Source organism: Falco punctatus (assembly GCF_963210335.1).
Source record: "Falco punctatus genome assembly, chromosome: Z".
Lineage (NCBI taxonomy): Eukaryota > Metazoa > Chordata > Aves > Falconiformes > Falconidae > Falco > Falco punctatus.
The window spans coordinates 3,433,668-3,453,998 of NC_137586.1; the positions used below are offsets into that span (position 1 = coordinate 3,433,668).

At 50.7% G+C, this 20,331-nt stretch overlaps 1 long non-coding RNA gene across 1 annotated transcript; it reads right to left on the reverse strand.

Moving 5' to 3' along the window:
• Positions 1 to 13,666: 13,666 nt before the first annotated feature.
• Positions 13,667 to 20,325, reverse strand: LOC308056370. Its single transcript, XR_013924799.1, has 2 exons — positions 17,968 to 20,325; positions 13,667 to 17,365 (listed from the first exon to the last, which is right to left on the reverse strand). It is a non-coding gene; the product is annotated as an uncharacterized lncRNA (long non-coding RNA).
• Between the last annotated feature and the right edge of the window lie 6 nt (positions 20,326 to 20,331).

Below are 20,331 nucleotides of genomic sequence, written 5' to 3' on the forward strand. Positions count from 1 at the left end.
TGGAAGTGACGTTTACTCCTTGCCCTGGAAGCCCCGTGGTTTGATTTTTCCAGCCCAACAAGCTATGGGGAATCTGGGATGAGTTTCATGGTTGGAGAATTTTCTGGTTTGAATAATTGATCAAGAGCCAGCAGTGGGACAGAAAGGCTCGCTGCCCACGGGGTCCCCAGCTGAACAGCTTCCAGTGGGGAGAAGTGGAGCGGGGCTGGTGGCAGGGCATCGCCTCGGCAGGTTGGGCTAGTGAAGCTTAGTGCCTCCACAGCCCAGCAGAGGGGATTGCTTTCATCTTCCTGCCCGCAACATCTGGACCCTGGACTCGTAAAAATTTCACTGCTACTTTAACCCTTCAGGCCCTTTTTTTTAGGGTGTTTTGGGTTTTTTTGGTTTTAGGGGGAATGTGAGGCTGCAGTTGGTGGATCACTAAGCCCATGGAGCAGCATTGCTAGCTGGAGGTGCTGCTGGCTCCATCTGTTGCCCATGGAGAGAGGGATGGAGGGGCCTCAACCAACAACTGGGATCATCCCTTGGAGACCCTGAAAGAAGCTGTTGAGCTGGACCACTAGCAGACATTGGCGTTTTAGTGGGTATTGTAGAAAAACAACATTTCTTGGGACTTTTGAGGTCTTCTGCAGGGATGCATCATCACTCTTGGCAGCCCCGCTCCAGGGTCAGATTGATTTTCAGCACAGTCAACCCTGATGCTCCTAATCCAAAGCCTTTCAGCTCTTGGAGGTCATGCTGAGTTCAGGAGGCAAATTTCTCACCTGGGGCATATTTTTGTCGCAGGAAAACCGATCTCCAGATACAGACCTGCTTGTAGCTTGGGAAACTCCAGGAAGATGGAGACAGGGAGATTTTGGTGTTCAGATCTCAGAAGCTTCAGATACATTTACCTCCTTTCAGTGGAGATGGACAGCCCAGTGAAACAGCCTCAGCCCAAGCAATAAGGGGCACAGGTTCGTGATAACGGCAGTATTCCAGGGATGTCTGAAATGGGTCTGAAAGTGGAAATGGTTGACATGAAGAGCAGGAAACAGTAGATCTTGGTCATATGTTTCTGCGCCAAAGTCTCAGCTGCTTTTCTGAAGCTCTGTGCAGGGTTATCGCCCATGGGCTCTGCTTGGTGGTTCCTGGGTGTCCACCTGAGAGCTCCAGGCGTTGCATGGGCGTGGAAAAGCTGAAAGCACACACAGCTCTCCAGTCCTCCAGCTGCTGGAGGAATTTGAAAAGTGCAAGCTGAAGACTCAGAGGCTGGATGGTTGAGGAAAAAAAAAAAAAAAAAGATTATTTGGAGCTATCCTAACTTTTACGTCAGCCTGGTTTTAAATGGTTGGGTTGGCAGGGCTTGGCTCGGCTCTGGGAATCTTGATGGGAGCAGCTGTGGGACAGCCCCAGGACTGACATGCCCAGGGGTATGCAAAAGCTCCTCCATCAGGCACTGAAGCCTCCTCAGTTGATGTGAGAGATTTGCCTGGTCCAAGTGAGCTGGGCTGGGCTGAGCGATGCGGGAGGAGGAAGAAATGGGAGCCCTTACACTGAGACAAGAAGTCACGATGGGTATGGCTATATCCTTCCATATCCATCATCTCCTGAAGCAACAAATTTCTGCCCCTCCGTAGTTTTGCTTTAAGCAGTTTTATCTCAGGGCTGGACTTTGAGCTTGGCTTTTGGTATCTGGCCCATGGGCACGAGCTCTCCCTCACATCTCATGGCTGCGCAGCGGTCCATGCTAGCATTGCTCTGCTGGTTCCTCCCACTGCTGCAGCCTTTCGGATGCTCCCCTAAGCTCGTCACATCGCAGAAGCACTCTGAATGGCCTTGAGGTGCTTCTGCCTCAGTTTCCTCTTCATCCCCATTATCAACCCCTGCCCCTTCGACGGCATCTGGGGTGCCTTCCCTCCGCCAGCAGAAGGTGTGTATTTTAGAGGCTGGTGATGGCTTCTCCCCAGTTCATTTATACACCTGTTGCCCAACCGAGCGCTGGAGATGAAAGCTGCATGGCTTCCCAAAGAAGAACGTGCCATGGGAAGGGGAGTTGCAACAGGCACATTAGTGCGGCCGCCGCCGCCGCCGGTGTTTGTAAAACCTCCACGCCAGGAGACATCAAAGAGGGTATGGCACCCTGGGCTCCCAGGCAGCGGGGAGCTGAAATGCCCTTCCAGTTCAGGCATGCCTCAGAGTTTGCTAAAAAAACCCACTTCTTATTAATCTGCAATTGAAACTGCAATTATGCCATCGCTCTGAACAACTCCATCGACAAGTTTGGGCAAGGGGAGAGCCTGAACCACCGAGGCTGGTGGTGCACAGCCCAGCCTGGCCACCTCTCCCACACTCACACTCGGGGTTACTTGGGCTGGTGGACCCCACTGTGATCCACGGTGTCCTCCCCCAGTGGGGCCAAAACGCGTGCCAGGGTCCTGGGGGGCAAAGCCGCCTGCGGGAGGAGTGATGGACCCGCGTGGTATGTGGCTGCTGTCACCTGTGTTGTAGTCTCACGGTTGTCCCCACCCTCGTGCAACAGATCTGGGTGCCCATCTATCACCACCTGGCCTTCGGTGAGGTTGGCTTCCTCCGTTTCATGCCCGAATTGGCATCCCTTTGCAAACGTGGGGATCAGCTGCTTCTGCAGGGTGCTTAATCTAGACAGCAGACCCCCAACACACTCAGCACCTCAGCTAGGGGGTTCTGGAGTCCTCAGAGGTCCTTAGTTTCTGATCCTCCTGGTCTTCCACCTTCCTAAATGACTCTGTGGGTGGCTGGTGCTGTCCCTACACCACACACAGCCTCAGGATGCAGCACGGACAGGACATCTCGCACCGTGGGGATGCTCAGCCCTTTCTCCAGCCAGGCCTGTTTGACCCAGTGATCCCCCAAAAACACATCTCTGAGCCTTCATCTCCCCAGGAACGTCCACCTCGTCAGGTGCCCCTCATCCCCCGGGGGCCAACCCCGCTCACCCAGCCCCACGCTTACCTCTGCTCTGAAAACGCTTGTTTCAGTTTTTATTGTTCTCAGATGTTTTTTGGACCTTATTAAATAACATTGCAAATGCTGATGTTAATTAAAATTCCTCCTAACTGCTCCCTGCTCACCCTCATCTTGCAGCCCCTCCTGAAAGCCCCATTCATTTTGGGACCTTCCCAAGCCAAGGCTCTCCGGACCCAGCTTTATTCAGAGTGTTTCTCCATGCCACACACCTCCTCTGTAAAAAGCTCTGTGATGCAAAGCACTGTCTGCTTTTTTTTTATCACCATCTTCCTATCACTTTGTCCATCCTTGGACCTTCAGCTTGAGGAACACCAAAAGGATTTATCGTGCTTAGGCTGGTCTTTATCTGTGCCAGGAATGCAAGAGCCAGCACCATCAACAGATGTGTAACATCTCGTGGAAACAAGTCTTGGTCTCCTGCCTTCATGGTTGGTACTGGGTATATCTTTCTGAACGATGACATTGGGAGCCCAGCTCCCATCTGTTCATCACTGAACCTTCAAGACCCGGAATAACGTCACCTAAATCCCTGGGGTCTGACGTTAGTAATATTCTGCTCCAGGGGTTTTTGGCCCCTTGTGTGTGCAGGGGGTATATGTATCCTTGGGAAATTTGTTAGCCTGGCTGGAGGAAAAGGCGTCTTCCCGGCAGGAAGGCTGCTTTGCAGACAAGGGAGAAAACTGCTGAAGTGAGACATTTCCTTAAATTTCAAAATGCAACCCCACCAAGGAAGAAAAATCAATGGAATAATAGAAAATGGGGCTGGAAGAGAGCACTGAAAACCAGCTCGTCTGCCACTGAACCCAAGGGCAATCCAGCTATCCTGAAACCACCTGAGATCACTGATTTTCCAACCTGTTCTTCAAAATCTGAAATGCAACTCCACTATTTTTTCCAAGCAATTTTCCCAGGCCTTCATTATTCCCTCGGCTGGCAAACTGCCCTCTGTCACCGAGGCTGCGCCTTCCTTCCTGCAGATTAAGCCCGTGTCTTCTTAGCCCTTCCTCTGTGATTATGAAGAGTTGATTTTCTTTCTCTCAGTAGCTGTATTTTACAATTTTTTCTATTTTACTGTGTACCCTCACTGCTTTTTAATCTCTAGATTAAACAACCCCAGTCCTTCAAGCTTCCTTTTTGGGATGGCTTTTAATTTTCTAAGCACTTTACGCACTCCCCTCCAGCCTCCCTCTATTACTAGTTCCCCACCTTTATTACTAAATTGTTATCTCCTGTTCATTAGACATTACTTATTCAGGTAAATGCCATTTATTATAATATCTTTATTCTTTGCATTATTAAAGAATATAATAGCTGTTGTCCAGCCATCTGCCAGCTCTTTAGGGCCTCGCCGAGGTGAGGGATGGGTGTGTTAAGGGCAGTTATCCTCAGCACCAAACTGCAATAGGACCATGGGGAGTTGTGGGGGGGGGTGGGTGAAGGAGAACCAGCTCAGTGGTTCTCAGCATCCCAACCATTGCTCAGATGCGCTTGAGGAACCCCCTCCCCAAAGAGATGTAACACACGCACCAGAAATTTGTGGTTGCTCTGAGGTTTACATGGTTTTGGGGAACCCCTGGACTGATCCAGACCCAATTTGCAGGATCCCATGGAAAATCAGGGTTTAAGTCCCCAGATTTTTGCCAGGCAGGGAGAAGCACAACATCACGGCCTGGTGTTAAGTGAAAGAAAGGGTAAAAATGCAACTTTTAATCCATTTTCAAATGATGATTTCCTCCAAAAAGACACATTGATAAGAGAAAGTATTTTATGTTTATTGCAATTAGCTCAGAGTACACAGTTGACCCCTCTGAAGGTAAGGACCTTGGAACTGCAGAACCAGCATCACCAGTGAGATAAGCAGCAGTCATCAGCACACAGTGGGTTTCTGTTTCAGATGGAGGACATCAGACCCCCCGCTAGAATAAAAACATCTAGTCCTACCCAAACACATGCATCTAGAATTAATTTTTTCCAGTTATTTTTTCCAGTTGGTGGCCTGGCCTGTGATCTGTACAACACAGCAGCAAACTGGTGTGTGTGCCCTGCACGGCTGCTAAGGATGTTCTGAATCCAACACAATGCATTTTTTAATTATTTTTTCTGCTTGAAAAGTATGATTTTGATTTGAAAAGGTTTTGATGAAGGTGCCTGCATGCATTGCAGAGGCTTTGGTCAAAGAGCTCCATGTACGCTCCCGCAGATTTTAATTCGGGTCATTTGAGACTAAAATACGTGGTGCAATACATCTAACTGTGCCTTCACCAGCAGTTAATGGTGTCAGCTCCATCGGGGTGGTGATCCCCAATCCAGCTTTCTGAGGCTCTTGCTGGAAGAGGTGGGAGGAGGTGAGGTGTCCCTGGAGTGGGTCACGATTCTGGAGGCAAGATGCCTCCACTAACGCCAGGCAGGGCAGGGAGCTGCCCCAGAGCCCTGCTCACTGGAGCAAACGTGATGCCTGTGGGAAGGGATGGCTCCCGGGGGAGCCTGGACAGCTGAGATGCTCAGTCGTGTCCTGTGAGCCCATTACTCGAGAGGGAGAAGATGCTCTGGCATTAGGAAAATGGAGGGGGAATGTGGAGAGCAGCAGGCCAAGGAGGAGGATGGAGTTCCCGTGGGAGCCTGGTGGCTTTGTCGCTCCTTGCTTCACCTTCCTCCTCTTTTTTTCCCTCTTTCTCTCTCCCTCAGGCCAGGACAAGATCTTTTCTTTTCTAACTTCCAGGTTCCTTTGGAAAGTGACTCTTAGACCAGGTTGGTGTAGGTGAGCAAAGCCCCCAGCAGCCACTGCTGATTAATTATTACTTCCATCCCTCTGCTTCTTAACCTTGGGAAACTCTTCTGTATTGGGCAATTACTCCCCCCCCCGCCCGCTCCCCCCCCCCCCCCCCCCCAAATGGGCAATAGTCAAAATACAACTCACTCCAGGCTTAAAAAAAAATATTCCCTACCAAAACTGCAGGTCAGAGATAAAAGACCTTTTTGGAAAGGGGTCCATGGATGGAGGGAGGGCCCTGGGGATGTCCCAGGTTAATCTGCACCAGGGCAGCGATATTTGGGAGCAAGGTTTCGTGGTGGCATTAATGGCCTGGCAAAGGGACACGGCGGAGGCTGGCTGTTACAACACCGAGCACTCCAGCCCTCAGCATGATTTCCATTGGCATCTGCATCGGGAGACCTTTGCTCAGCTTCCTATTAACCATTTAGTTTTAATTAAAGACATTCACCAGTCAGCTGTCACTGGCCAGCTGGGAGACTAAATGGGTGGTCCCTGACCATTGTGTCCACCTATTTTTATATTTTTTTTTTTTTTTCACTATTCTGGCCATTTTTGGTATTGCAGAGGAGGGGAGGAGGTGGGTGCCAAGGGGGTGCTTAGGGAAAGAGGTGTGAGGCTGTGCTGGAGCTTTTGGGGAGGAAAGGGAGGAAGACCCTCACGCTGCAGCATGTGCGGGGATGAAGGATGCAGCGATGCAGAAGCCCCCTTAGCCCAGCCCGAACCTGAGCCCTCTCCATGTATATTGTTGTGAGTGGCCAATCTGGGGTGTGCACACCCAATACGGAGGGTGAATGCGTCACCCCGATGTACCCCAAGTGCTTTGTCCTGGTGCCACCCAGCTGTCCCGAAGGGCTGGGGACCTCAGGCTGCCCACACTGTGCCCACCCAGTGGCCACAGGGCTGCGAGTACCGCTCCGGTGGCGGTGGCGTCCCGGTGTCCCTCCCGCGCTGACATCTGTCCCTGGTGAGGCGGGAGGGGGGACAGCAGCAGCGTGACCAGGCTGCCGGCTGGCTTTTATCTCCCTCCTCTGCCTTATCTGCTTCCCGTAGATATTGGATTGTGAACGGGTGCCCTGGGAGCTCGGCGGGGAGCTCGGAATGGAGTGGCTGATGGGGGCGGCTGATAACGGCGTCTCCTGGAGACGGAGCACTTGGGCAAGGACTCCTAGAAACAGCTCGTAGGGATGGCGAAGCTGAGATGGGTGAGATTAAAAAAACCCTTTGCAGCACTGGATTCCTCATCTGCCTGCAAAACAGACTGCGCTGAGATCCTGTCTGACACCTCGGAGGCGAGCTGAAGCAGCGAGAGATCCTGAGGACCTGGGATGACCCTGTGAGGCTGGGGAGGATGGATGATGCTGGTGGCCAAAGCCGCAGCTCCCATGAACCAGGAGCAAATGGGGCAGCTCCTGACACCTGAAGCAGCACAGGAAAGCAGGTCATGGCCAGAGATCGTGACTTGTCCTAAAAAACACCCCAAGGCAGCAAGGTCAGGTAACTGCCCATGGGGTGTTTCAAGCACAGGTACAGGATGCAAACATGGGAGGGATTTGCACCCACAACCCACCCCAGTGTGCCCTGCATAGGTGATCCCACATATTAGGATGAAAATCGCCCCTCGGTGAGACCTTGGGCTGATGTGGGGTTGGGTTTGCATGCACAGGGGTGACAGTAAGGGACAGAGGCCACTGGTTGTCCTCTGGAGACCCCGGCTGAGTGTCCCGGGTGGAAAGCACGGTGGTGCCCTGCCGTCTGGGCTCCCTTCCAGGTTCATCATGGGACTCCCAGCAAATCCCCTGGGGTAATCCGATCTCTGGGACTCTGGGCACCTATCCATCCCTCCGGCACGTCGGCACGGCACGTCGGGTTTTCCATGGTTTAAGGTGCCAAAGTTCATTGACAGTCCTGGTGGCTCGGGCACACCCACAGCCAGTGCCACCCTTCATGGGACAATGCAGGTCACCTGGTGAGGAGGAAAGAAAACAAGCTGCAGTAGGGATAAAGCCACTTTGCAACCGTATATAAAACCTTGGGGGGAAAAAGAAAAAAAAACAACAATCACCCTCGTGACATCTCCTACATAAACAGCAGAGGTTATATTGCGGCTATTTGATGGGTTTTATTTCATGGAGCAGTCAGACTTGATGATGAAACTCTGTCTGAACCTTCACGGAGACAAATGACACATGTTTCCCAGTAGTCCTTGAATGGCTATCAAATGTGTCATAGTTAGGAGCCAGCCTGGAGGGACTTTTTCTCCAGTAGCTCCTGTTCCAGGAAATGAGTCTGCCCTGTGCATTCCCTGGATTTGCCAGTGAGCTAGGAGGCATCTTTGTTAAAATTAGAAGGTCCGGTTTGGCAAATTTTCTACTAATTCTTGAGTAATTTAGGAGGTGAAATAACCACGTGGCAAAAGTCTTCCATCTGTTCTGGAAAGAGATGATCAGCTCATTGGGAAACGCAGCTCGCCAGGAGTGGTGCAGTGCCATGTGTCCCTCTGCAGCTCTGCCGGGGGTCCAGTGTGAATCCTTCATGGCCCTGTCCTTGTGCTGCTGCTTGCGCCAGCTCCCATAGCCCAGAGGGGACCATCACCCCCGTCCAGTGAGCTGCACAACCCCGTACATGCTCTCTGCACCACCCACGCACCTTTGCATGGATGCCAGCAGCTTGCACAACCCACCGGGATGAGGTCAGGGACATGGAGCGTGGCTCTGGCTCCCAGTTCCCTTGGTGCGCATCCAGGCAAGCAAATTCATCTCCACTATGGAGTGGCCACATAAAACCTGAGGATTAGGGGTTGTGTCAGGTCTGTGTGAGCCTCTTGGCAGTGCTGGTATGTCACTTGGAGGCCCAGCTCATTGTCACGGGACAAAACTGTGCTAAAAAGCCCTCAAAGCATACCCAGTGTGGGGTACTGGGCTCCTTTTGCAGCGTGGTACCCACCAAAAGCACTCCAGTTCTCCCCTTTGCCTTCCCACCCTGGTCTGGGACAGCCCCAGGGCTGAGCAAGGGACAGCACAGGGAAGGCTTGGTCATCCCTGCACTACCCCAGCCCCAAATATCTGACATGAAATAAATTACTGTGGCAGTAGTTGAGCCATCGCATCACCATCTTGAACAGGGAATACTGCGAGAACAGCCTTTCCAAAGGGATGAGGCAGTTAAAATCCAGCAAAATCACAGAAAGAGCAAGTTAAAAAAAAATATCCAGTGCCCACCCCTCTTGCCTCCCTCCCCGTGAACTCTTTTGAACTCGGAAAAACCCAAACCAAAACAGGGCTGAGTTCAGCCTCAGTTCAAGTCGTAGATAAAGTTCAACCTACTTCTAATTTTATCCCAACAGTTCCCACCAGAAAACAGGCTCTGGTGTGGCATCGTGGGGGTAAGCCAGCCCTGACCTTGACCCCTCCGCCAGCCCCTCTGGGTGTCCCCATCCCCCTGCCCATCAGCTGCCACATCCAGGTTGGGACAGTGAGCAGGAGGCCCCGTGCTCAAGCCACCCCATGGGAGCACCTCCTGGACATGACCACGGAGCATCACCACCCCATGGGGCTGGTTTTCCCCCAGCATCTCCAGCCAGGGCCAACCTGGGCTGGGCCAGGTCTCCACGTGACAGTGGCTGATGGACTTGCCTTTGCTCAGGGCTCCTCCAGGTTTGATTTTTCATGGCTCCCCTTAAGAGTGGTGCTTTGATCCAGCAATTAGGTGAAGCAGAGAGGAGGGGAATTAGGGGAGGAATTGGGAGGCAGTGGGTTACACCTGGAAATGAGCAGGGGGACATGAGGCTCCCTGCAACCTCCTTGCAGCATTTCCATGGGTGCCATGGGTGCACAGGGGTGATGGCAATTGCTGGTGGGATTTTGGGATGCAAACCCAGAATACCCCAGGCAATGCATTTGCAGCTGCAGAAAATGTTAAAAAGGGAGAAAATCCTTGCACGAGGTGCTGGGGATCTACATGGGAGCTGCAGGGATGGTCACCTGCACCCAAAAAGGGGAGTGCAGGTGGGGACCGGGACAAGGACAACTCATCATCCCTGAGGAGGTGACATGATTGGCTGTGGAAAGGTAGCTGAGGTGGCCACAAGTGACTGCATGGAGCTGGAGAGGGGAAGGAGCCCTGTCTGCAAACACAGAGGGAGCAAAGGGAAATTTAAATTACAGGACAGAGAGCAAACGGGGGGAAAAATGGGTAAGCGGGGCTGCAAACCAGAACCCAAGGAACAGAGCCAGGTGATTTGGGCTTAGCCCCTCCTGCGAGAGCAGTGAGACCCTATAGCGCTACTTTTAAGTGCTCATAGAAGCAACAGAAATGCAGTTTTATATAAAGAATATATAAATATATAAGGGAGGACGTGTCCATGCATTGATTGTGAAAACCACTTGCAGTCTGCACACGCAGCACAATCCTTCTCCCAAATGCTTCATTGCCTGACACCACCCCCCACCCCCCCAACCCCTCGCCAATAAGACTGCATTTATCTTTAGGAAATCAGCACAAAACCTGGTTTTTGAACAAATACACCATATTTTTGTGCTTTAAGAGAAGAGCAGAGCAGACCTGAAAACTGAGGTTTGATTTCTCACCCGAGTTGTAAAATGCAGCCCTAGGGATAGAAGTTACCTTAGCTGTAAAACAATCCACGTACCGAATTTCACAACCTTTGTCATCCCTCTCTCCCCAGAGCAATATTTTACAGCATTTGCCCTCAAACCAGTTTTTCATCAGATGACACGTGTAATTACTACCAGACAGGTTTTTGGTAACCCACCTCCTGATGCAGTTTTTCCTCCCACCCTCATGCTGTGTAGCTGCTGATTTACTGAATTTGGCCTCTTCCAGACTTGCTTTGAAAGGTGAATTGGAGCTCTTTTGGAGCTCAAAATCTAAAAAAACCATCAAAAGATATAAAAAAATATCAAAACTCATAATTTTAAAACTGGTCGCTGAGCCTGAAGGATGTTCTTCTCACTGCAGCATGCTGGTGGCATTTACTACTGGGAGACGCAATGTTGTTTCTCTATCCATGGGGCTGATGGAGGAGGAGAAATACCTGGAGGTTTCTGCAGGATCAAGGGCTGGGCTGGGAGTTCTTGGGAGGGCCAAGCTCCAGCTGTGGTCCTTGATTTCCAGAATGGTTTGGAGAGGAGATCATGGACTAGAATCATGGATTCATTTAGGTTGGAAAAGACCTTTGAGATCATCAAGTCCATCACGACATCATGTCCCTAAGCACCACATCTATGCCTTTTTTAAACACTTCCAGGGATGGTGACTCCACCACCTCCCTGGGCAGACAGTGGGTGAAGAGGATGGTCCTGCAAGGCTGCTGGAAGGGATGAACTTCCAGAGTGGCTGGGAAAGGTGGAAAAGGACCTGGGGGTGATGGTTGACAGCTGCCTGAACGTGAGCCCCCCGTGTGCCCAGGTGGCCCAGGAGGCCAGCAGCATCCTGGCTGGTGCCAGCAGTGCTGTGGCCAGCGGGAGCAGGGCAGTGCCCGTCCCCCTGCCCTCGGCACTGGGGAGGCCGCCCCTGGAATGGCGCGGTGGGCTCTGGGCCCCTCGCTCCCAGACAGAGCCTGAGGGGCTGGAGCGTGTCCAGAGCCGGGCAGGGGGCTGGGGAAGGGGCTGGGGCACAAGTGCTGTGGGGAGCGGCTGGGGGAGCTGGGGGGTCAGCCTGGAGAGGGGGGGCTGAGGGGAGACCTTCTGGCTCCCTGCAACCCCCTGAGAGGGGCTGGAGCCAGGGGGGTCGGGCTCTTCTCCCAGGGAACAGGCGACAGGACGAGAGGGAACGGCCTCACGTTGTGCCGGGGGAGGGTTCGGCTGGGAATGAGGGAAAATCCCCTCACGGAAAGGGTGGCCAAGGCTGGCACAGGCTGCCCGGGGGGCTGGCGGCACCCGCCCTGGGGGGATTTATAGCACCTGGAGATGTGGCGCTGGGGGCCATGGTTAGCGGTGGCCTTGGCAGTGCGGGTTAGCGGTTGGACTTGACCTTAAAGGTCTTTTTCAACCGAAATGATTTTAGGATTCTGTGATTCCAGGAGACCAGATCCATCCCATTGCTATGGGCCCTTCTGCAATAATTGAACCACACGTTCCCCCATGGCACCAGCAGTGGGACCAGTTTGGGACACACTCACCTGCGGTGGGGGAGATCTACAGCTCCAGGGCACGGCTGGGCAGCACACAGGAGGATCAATCCCCACCCATGAGAGGTCCAACCTACAGGAGAGCCGCTAGGATTCAGGAGATGTTACCAAGGCAGGGAGCAGTAAATGCTGATCAGGATTTATTCTGCATTTTATCCCATGGACAAAGAAGTGCCAATGACAGATAATTTGGCTGCAGGTGACACAAGGGACCTGGGGAACACCCAGCTCAGCTGATGTCTGACCATGGCACATCAGGCTGGTGCTGCTCACGACCCACCTGTACACGGCACCCTGGCTCCGGCTCCTGCACCAGGGGTTGCACATCTGATGCCAGAGCAGGGGGCTGGGTGCCAAGAAAGCCCAGGCTCCCACAGAGCTCAGTATTATTATTTTTAAAGGTAAGAGGCAGCAGCTTGTTCCCCATCTCCACACACAGGACAACAGCCAGAAGGGACACCCTGGTGCATGCATGAAGCAAAAAGATTTGTCTCTTGGACCAGGAAGCCTGGGGACACCACTGGTACCTCTGAGCATCCCCCAAGTAAAATCCGGGCTCAGTGCTGTCCGCAGCACTATCGAAATGGTCTCCATCACCACCTGTTTGGACTTTGCACTGGTCCTAGACACCAGAGGATCTCACAGACCACTTTCTCCACCTCTCAGGCACATGCAGACACTCACTGCAGCCCAGTTCCTCAGCCACCTGTGTTCCCCATGTCTCTACCAGTTGCAAAGGCACTGGATCTCCTCCAGAACCTAACTGCTTCTCACAGCTCCATCATCAATGACCGCTGTGCGGTCACCAGCAGCGCCAGTGAGGTCTGTGCGGCTCCCTCCCCATCCCGGCTGCAAGGCCACATGCTCATGTCATGCGTTTGGATGCCTAAGAACAACATGCGGGGGGACGGACATGCCGCTGCATTTCCCTGCAGCAGGGCAGGGAGAAAGGCACAGAGGCAGAAGCAAGCCCAGGACCATGGAATGCATGGTGGAGGTGATTGCTGCCATCAGACCTTCGCCACCTCCCGGCATCACTTTCCCAAAGTGGAAACTTTTGATGGGAAAGCTCTATGGGAAGTTATTGAAAAGGTCTGTGCTAATAAAGTCCAAACACTTTGTTTAAATGTTATTGCTACAGCAACATAACATACATTGAAACAAAATGCTTTGTTGGGTGAAAAACTCGGACAATTTAGGACAGAATGGAATTTAGAAATCTTGGCATTTCTCTTGAGAGGGACTTTGCATTTTTTCCCCATTAACTCTGTGGCATGGCTACGACTGGTGGGAAATAGTTAGCCGATGGGATGAGGCACTGGTTCAGCATCCAATCCACCAAGGCTTTGCCCTTTGCAGCACTGCTAACTCCCCCTGAAGGCTGCAGCCCTGAGCGGAGCAATGCCTTTGCACTGGGTGGAGGAAGCCCAGCCTCCCCCAGAAGGCTCCGTTTCGGTGGCCTGTGCTGCGACCACCCATCTTTGGGCCCCTGTGCTCATCTGCAACAGTGAGGATAACCACAGCAACTCTCCACGAGTTACAGGCCGTGTCTGCATCCCTGGAAATGTTTAAATCATTAAATTACCCAAGGATGGGGTATTTTTTGCAGAAATCCAGCTCTAGGAATGAATTCAGAGAGGTCCTCAGGAATGGCATAGATATAAAGCACTCACACTTATGTAGCCACTCAAGTCTCCAGCTTTATAATTAATGATCACAATATAGGATCCAAAAGAAGAGGCCATGTAGTCCTGCAATGCACAGGAATTGTTTTAATATGGTTGTTGTTCTTGTTGCACCCTGAACAATGATCATTTAAGCTACAGTTCAGCTTGCAAACATGGCAGCAATGCTGTTACGTGAAGTGTGAATGCAATTTGTCACTTAGGATTTACCTTTGTTATCCATTTTGCCACCGGCAGGAGCATTTAAAAACTCCGTTTATTATTCAGCAGTAGAAGCGGAGCTGCTGGAAGAGGAGAACATCCCGGCTATTTGCAGGTTTGCCATGTTTTAGGAAAGCCAAGCAAACTTACTCTGATTCAGGGGGTTTCTTTATTTGCTGCTCTCTGGGTTTTGGCAGCCATGAGGAATTCACAGAAATATTCCTGCATCTTGAACGCTTCAGCTCCACAGCAAGTCCCATCCATCTGCTCCAAAATCTTGAGTTTACTGCAGGTTATTTTTTTCTCTTTTCATATATCTTGGTGGGCCCAGGGGCCCAGGGACTGTCCCTGCTCTTGGCTTGGCTGCTCCCAGCCCGGCTCCGGTGCTGACAAGCTCTTTCCACAACGGTCCGGATGCTCACAACCTTGATTTGGTGGGACAAGCCAAACTCCAGCTCCAGCACACCCTGGAGCTGTAGAGTCTGGCTGTAGAGTTGGTGTGGTTGATGGGGACATTTAGGGATGGATCCTACAAAAAAGTGGCTTTGGAGGAGAGATTTGGATGGTTTTATCTTGTCATTTACCAGCAGTGATCTGTCTCACTTGCTGCAAAACCCACCCAGCTGATGCAGCAACAGAAGTAATTGGAAGGAACACAACAAAACCAGTTCCTACTGGGTCAGCTTTCCAGTGGCCCATGGCACGAACCAGCTTTTTTGTTTTACGCTGGGCGATTATCAAAATAACCCAAAGCAGTGTCTGGTGATTGCCCAAAGGACTAAACAGACTAAATTATATATCATTTCTAATTTCTAGCCCTATGTAAACGTCTATGAATGACCCCACTGTCCAGCACATGACGTTTTGTGGAGGCAACAGGCAATCTGCTCTCCATCACCAGAGGTTTTATGAATAGGTTGGACAAGCTCCCCTGGGAAGGGTGCTGGTGCGCTTGGTCCTGCTTCGGGGCAGAAGGATGGATCAGGTGATGACCCACATCACGAGGAACGCTGCCCGTTCATGTGGTCATGTCATCTACTTTCTGTGTTAGCACAAAAAAGATCAGGTGTGGGGCCACCGTTGTTCCCTGGGCAGGGGACCCAGCCTGGGTGTGCCGCAGCAGGGAGATGCAGCAGAAATGGGGGGGCAAAGAAACCACGAGGGGGTTATGAAAAAGGAAAGCATCATGGATCAGCTCGGTTACATTAAGTGTGTGGGTCACTCTCCACCACCTGACCTTGGCTATGTCTGATTTACCAGCATGGATGTTGGTTATGGTGGTTGAGACCTTGACTGCAGGCAGAAGTGCAGCAAAAATGAGCTTTTTGGCAAATTGAGTTAAACTCATATAAAATGCTTGGCATGGAATTTAAGGTTAATATCTAACTTCTATGAGAGGCATGAGGAGATGATCCTGAAAGCCAGCAGCGCAGGTCAGGAAGCATTTAATAAATCCCAGGCTCTTCCCCTAAGCAGCTATGGAGCTGTGCATGGAGCTGTCATGGAGCATGGAGCGCTGTGTGATGCGCACTGGGTGCAAGTGGCCCGTGCCTCGTTCCAACACCTCATCCCTGTATTCATGGCCTTCCAGCACCCAGCCGAGCCCCCAGCCAGCAGCAGGATCCCTCTGCTACGGTGCAGACCCACCTCCTTCCCCCTCCTTTTTGTATTTATTTTGCAGCGTGGCTGCGCTGCCGTGAGCTCCGAGCACACACGCAGGGCCACGTACAGCATCTCACCAGAATATTTCTTCAAAAGCAGGAACCATTTCACCTCCAATTTTCTGGCCAGAGCCTGATGACACACGGGCACACACTGCTCACCTCCAGTGACCCATGGGGCTTTCTTTCAATTAGATAAAAATTAATTGGCTTGGGCTAGAGAAGGGTTTTCCAGAGGATGCTTTTAAGAAAAAATACTTTTTGAAAACTTTTGTTTTAAAAAAACAGGTTGAATGTGGTAAAAGGCAGAAGTGGTCCGTGACCCCTCACTGCGTGCTGTGGTGTTGGGTGAAATGGATGTGATAAATGGGGGTCCTCCAACAGACCCCGAGGTAGGACACAAATAGATGGGCAATTCCCTTGGGACAGATGAAGGGGAGCAGGTGGCGGGGGAGGCAGAGCCAGGAGAGGGGCCAAATCCATCACCCATGGACCTCTGAGCCCTCTGCACCGCTCCCACGGGCTTCATCCTCACCGCTGTGAGAAGTGATGGGGAGGGGGCCTGTCCCCAAGCAGAGCTTCAGCACCATGCAGGATCCGACCTGGCGCCAGGGCCATGGGCTGAGCCATCCCCACAGAGGGAAGGATCAGTCCCTCTGCTACGCTGCCAAGCAGACACTGCTAGGGATATTTCCACCACCCCCACCCCCATCTTCCTTTTCTTCCATTCTGAACAAAAGGAAGGTCTCCCCCAGACCAGCACTGTCTTAACCCGTACCCACGAAGAGATGGGAAATGTCAAGCTTTAAACATTTATTACTCAGATGATGCATTTTATAGCATACAGTGGGTCTGGATGTTCTATAAACAAAGACTGAATTGCCACAAAGTTATGAGCTCCCTTGTTTTAACAGTCTCTGAAATGCTGAAAACATTGAGTTTGTGTTTTCTCTAGTATGAATATCTAGTCTTTATTCTTCCCCAAACCTTTTTCCTTTTTTTTTTATTTTTTTAAAATTATTTTTAAAGCGCTTAGTTTAACAAATATGATTAAATTAAAAATGTTTTTTCAAATGCAAATAAATACATTAAAAAAAATACAATGAATTGCTAGCGTTAACTCCGTGTTCTGCAGGATACCGCAGCTCCCTTGGCTATCAACAGTGGACTTTGCAACCCTTAGTGTCATTTCTCCTGAAAAGATACTGAAGATATCACCGGGACTTGCTAATAGCTAACACCAAGAAGAGCAAGATTAGTGTAAAGCCATAAAATAGCCAGCGGGGAAGTGAGAAAAAAATCGTATTTAAGATTTTGAGAGACTTCCAAGTGAGGGATGTTACAAAAATAAGCATGAAAATAAATCATAAGTTACTCTGACAAGTTTTCCTTCAAAGCCATCAATCACGCCAAGAATAGATACTAATTAATCTTCTTCAGGGGAACAGGGGAACCAGGCAAATCGCTTACTTTTCCTTTTTTTCCCCCCATTTTCATTTCACCTCCCTATACATAAGACTTCTCCAAAGGGGAGTCAAATCCCTCACAGGGAAACCAAGCAAGTCATTTTGTGGGTAGCAAAAATCTTCAGCTGGGAAATAATTTCATCAGGAACGACGTGGATTAGATGCCGGGGAGTCTGGCAGAGAGCCAGCAAACCTGCTCTGCGTCCGAGGGGGACGGGCATGGCGGTGCTGCAGCGCATCGCTCCTCTGCAGATGCTTCAGACACTCACCTTCATACCAGCCCAAGGTTTGGCCCCATACATATTTGGCTCGAGGAGGTTCTTTTCCCCTTTGCTGATATAGCCGCATGGGGACGTCATATTAAACCCCCACGTGGATACTTCTATTGAGCAGCGAAGATTGAATCTGGCTAATCTGGGGAGATGTAGCCAGTGGCTTCACAACTGCAAAAAATACACGTTGTAGAATTAGAATTACACTTTTTTGGCGTTTCTTAACAAAGCCAAAAAAAACCCAAAACACCCCCCAAAGAAAGGAAGAAGAAAATACTCAATGACATCTCTAGGTGCTCTCACCAGGTATCCCCAAAACTTCCCAGCACTGCCCCCCATCCTGCCCCATCCAATGACCTTGTTTTCCCAACATGGCACCACAGTTTAATGATGCCATATGCCTGCTGGCTTCCAACCGATGGACTTCAGAAAGATACCATTGGCAGCACGGAATTTTGATCGACAGCACCATGTTTGGTCGACACTTTGATTCTCAAACATCAACAGAGTGACTGATGTACCAAAGCAGTTCATGGCTGGATTAGCATACGTTAATAGCGGAGACAAATGGCAAGACATTAAAAAAAGACTGATTTCACATAGAATTTCTTCGGTGGGATGAATCCCAGTGTTGGAGGGAAAAGTCATGGGCCAAGCCTGGTTGGTGGGGTTTGCAGGATTGCATCCCAATGGGAAAATTGAATAAACCCTCACGGCTGGCAGGGGTTGGGAAATGCTTGAACAGAAATACTGCCACATGGCTTACACTTTACCTGTGAATGCCTCCTGACGCACTGATAGGTGAAAATTCAGGTTTTTAGAAGCCAAATCTCCCAATTCTCTGGGGTTTTCCTTCTTTTTTTTTTTCTTTTCTTCTTTCACTACATCCCCAGAGCAAATTCTGGGGGAAGGGAGAAGCTGCAGGGGCCAGAGTGGTGGTCTGGATCACTGCCGGCAGGATCCCTCGCACCCTGACCCACCAGGCTGTGCCCCCATTATAGGACTTTTCTGTTCTTAAAAAAAAATAATAATCAAGACAAATCTGGTTTTCAGATCAGAAATCTGGTCTTCTCCCAGAAGGCTGAAGCTGTGCCTGGGCACACGGCAATAGGTGTTAAATCCCCTTCTCCTCCACTCCCTGAGAAATCAGGGAGCACGAAAAGTCAAGATCAACGGGCACAACCCTGAGCCTTATAATACTGATGGGCTTTGCCGCCTCCATCAAGTTCAGCTGCTCATTAATACTATCAAACCCCATTGCTACTAATGAAGCTGAGGCAACGCCAGGCGCTGTCACCACGCAAAGCTCCCGGGCTCGAATCCATGAAGCAGAAATTAATTTTTCCAACCAAGTCCAGTGCATTCAGCAACCATTTTACTGCTTTCTGGGTAGACAGGAGGACTGAAGCTCCCGTTTCCAGCTTGCTCCTCTTGTTCCATGTGCAGGTTAGGAACCACATCAGCAGACAACTAGATGAAAATTTAAATTTAAAATTGAACTGCAGCATCAGGACTCTCTGTCTCCTGCAATGCATTTTCTGCTGAAAATTTCTGCCCTTTAAATTTTGCAGCGAAAGCTTCCACCCCATCACAGACAGACCGACACATTCATAAGGCACCCGAGAACATACTGCACATCCAAAGAGGTCAGGGTGAAAACTTTCTCCTGTACAAGCCACCAGGAATTCAACGTCTTCCTTGGAAAAACGGGTTTGAGCTGCTGGGTTCAGACCCAGCCTGCCTGATCCGGGGGCCATGCATGCCAGTGTCGTGGCATAAATTCTCTTCTTCTCACCAGGAAAGGAAAGTAAGTTGAATAATGGGAAGAATACAGGACGGGCTGCCGGCACTGTGCCTTCCTTGGCTCTCTTCCACTGCACAGATGTGACAGGGCAGCTCGCACAGCTGAAATAAGCACCTGAAGCGATTTAGTAAGCCAAAGCATCGCTAGACAACCAAATAAAGAGACCACTAAGCCTTGTTCATGGTTCAGGGAGCGATGCAGTGGCGTGGTGCATCCCTCCGTACCAGCCTCCTCACCCTCCAGGCATCTCCTTGCCCAGGCGGTGTCTTGCCATCACCCCCCTGCAGCCACCCCCTCCCTCAGGATGCTCCCGCATGGAGCTGCCTGGGGATCCCCGAGCAAAGTCTCCCCTTCCGAACACATCATCCATCCCTTGGTGACACAGTGCCTCTTACACTGACCACGGGACAGAGCCACTCCCATACACCGCACACCTAGAAACACTGGATAGCAAATTCAGCTAGATAGAAGCCAGGCTCAAAACGTCTATTTTTGGCTTTTCCTATTTTTTCCTCTACTTTTTTCCTCCTTTTTGTCATAAATTGATTTTCTTCACATTGTCAGTCTCCAAAGAACAAAAAACCTTCGCGTCTCCCTTGCCCTGTACATTATTAAGCCTGACTATAACAGGCCTGGATTTAAATGTATAATTACAACCATGACAGTAATGACAATAAAGCACTCCTTCAATGGAAAAAAAAAGTATTAAAAAAAAAAAAGAAAAAAAAGGGTTATAGTGGCTAAGAGATAATGGCGACTCGAACAGAGCCGCAGAATCCCCTGTTTCTTAGAGCTCCCAGCTCAGAGGAGCTCTCAATCCATCGAGGAGGTACTGGCAAGACGACGGTGGCTACGTTACTTCTGCAGTGGCTTTTGGACTCCTTTAAAACACTCCTTCTGCTTCAGCATCTTCACGTAAACCATGAGTCAGCTCGGGGGAAGGCATCGCTTTGCCGGTCTCCGAGCTAATCACAATTGTCCGTTCAACAATACAATAAAGTAAGAAGGAAATACAAACGCTCGAGAAAAAGAAAACCCAGTGCAAATAAGAAAGTCGTCCCACTCTCCAACCCACTGTCGAAGGGGTGGCGAGCTGGGGCAGGGGATACACACAGAAAGTTGAAGACAAGGAGGCGGGGAGGGGGGGACCTAATGCAAGCCCCGCTCGACAAAAGCCATCAATTATGAGTGTCTGGTGTAGTGTGTGTCTGGCTTTGTCCTCCCGAGACATCTGCTGCCTGCTGTCTCCTGCCAGTTGGCTGGGGCAAGGCCGGAGGACAGCGTGAAAACAATACTAGCCCCCACTTGGATTCGGCTTATTTTTTTTTCTCTC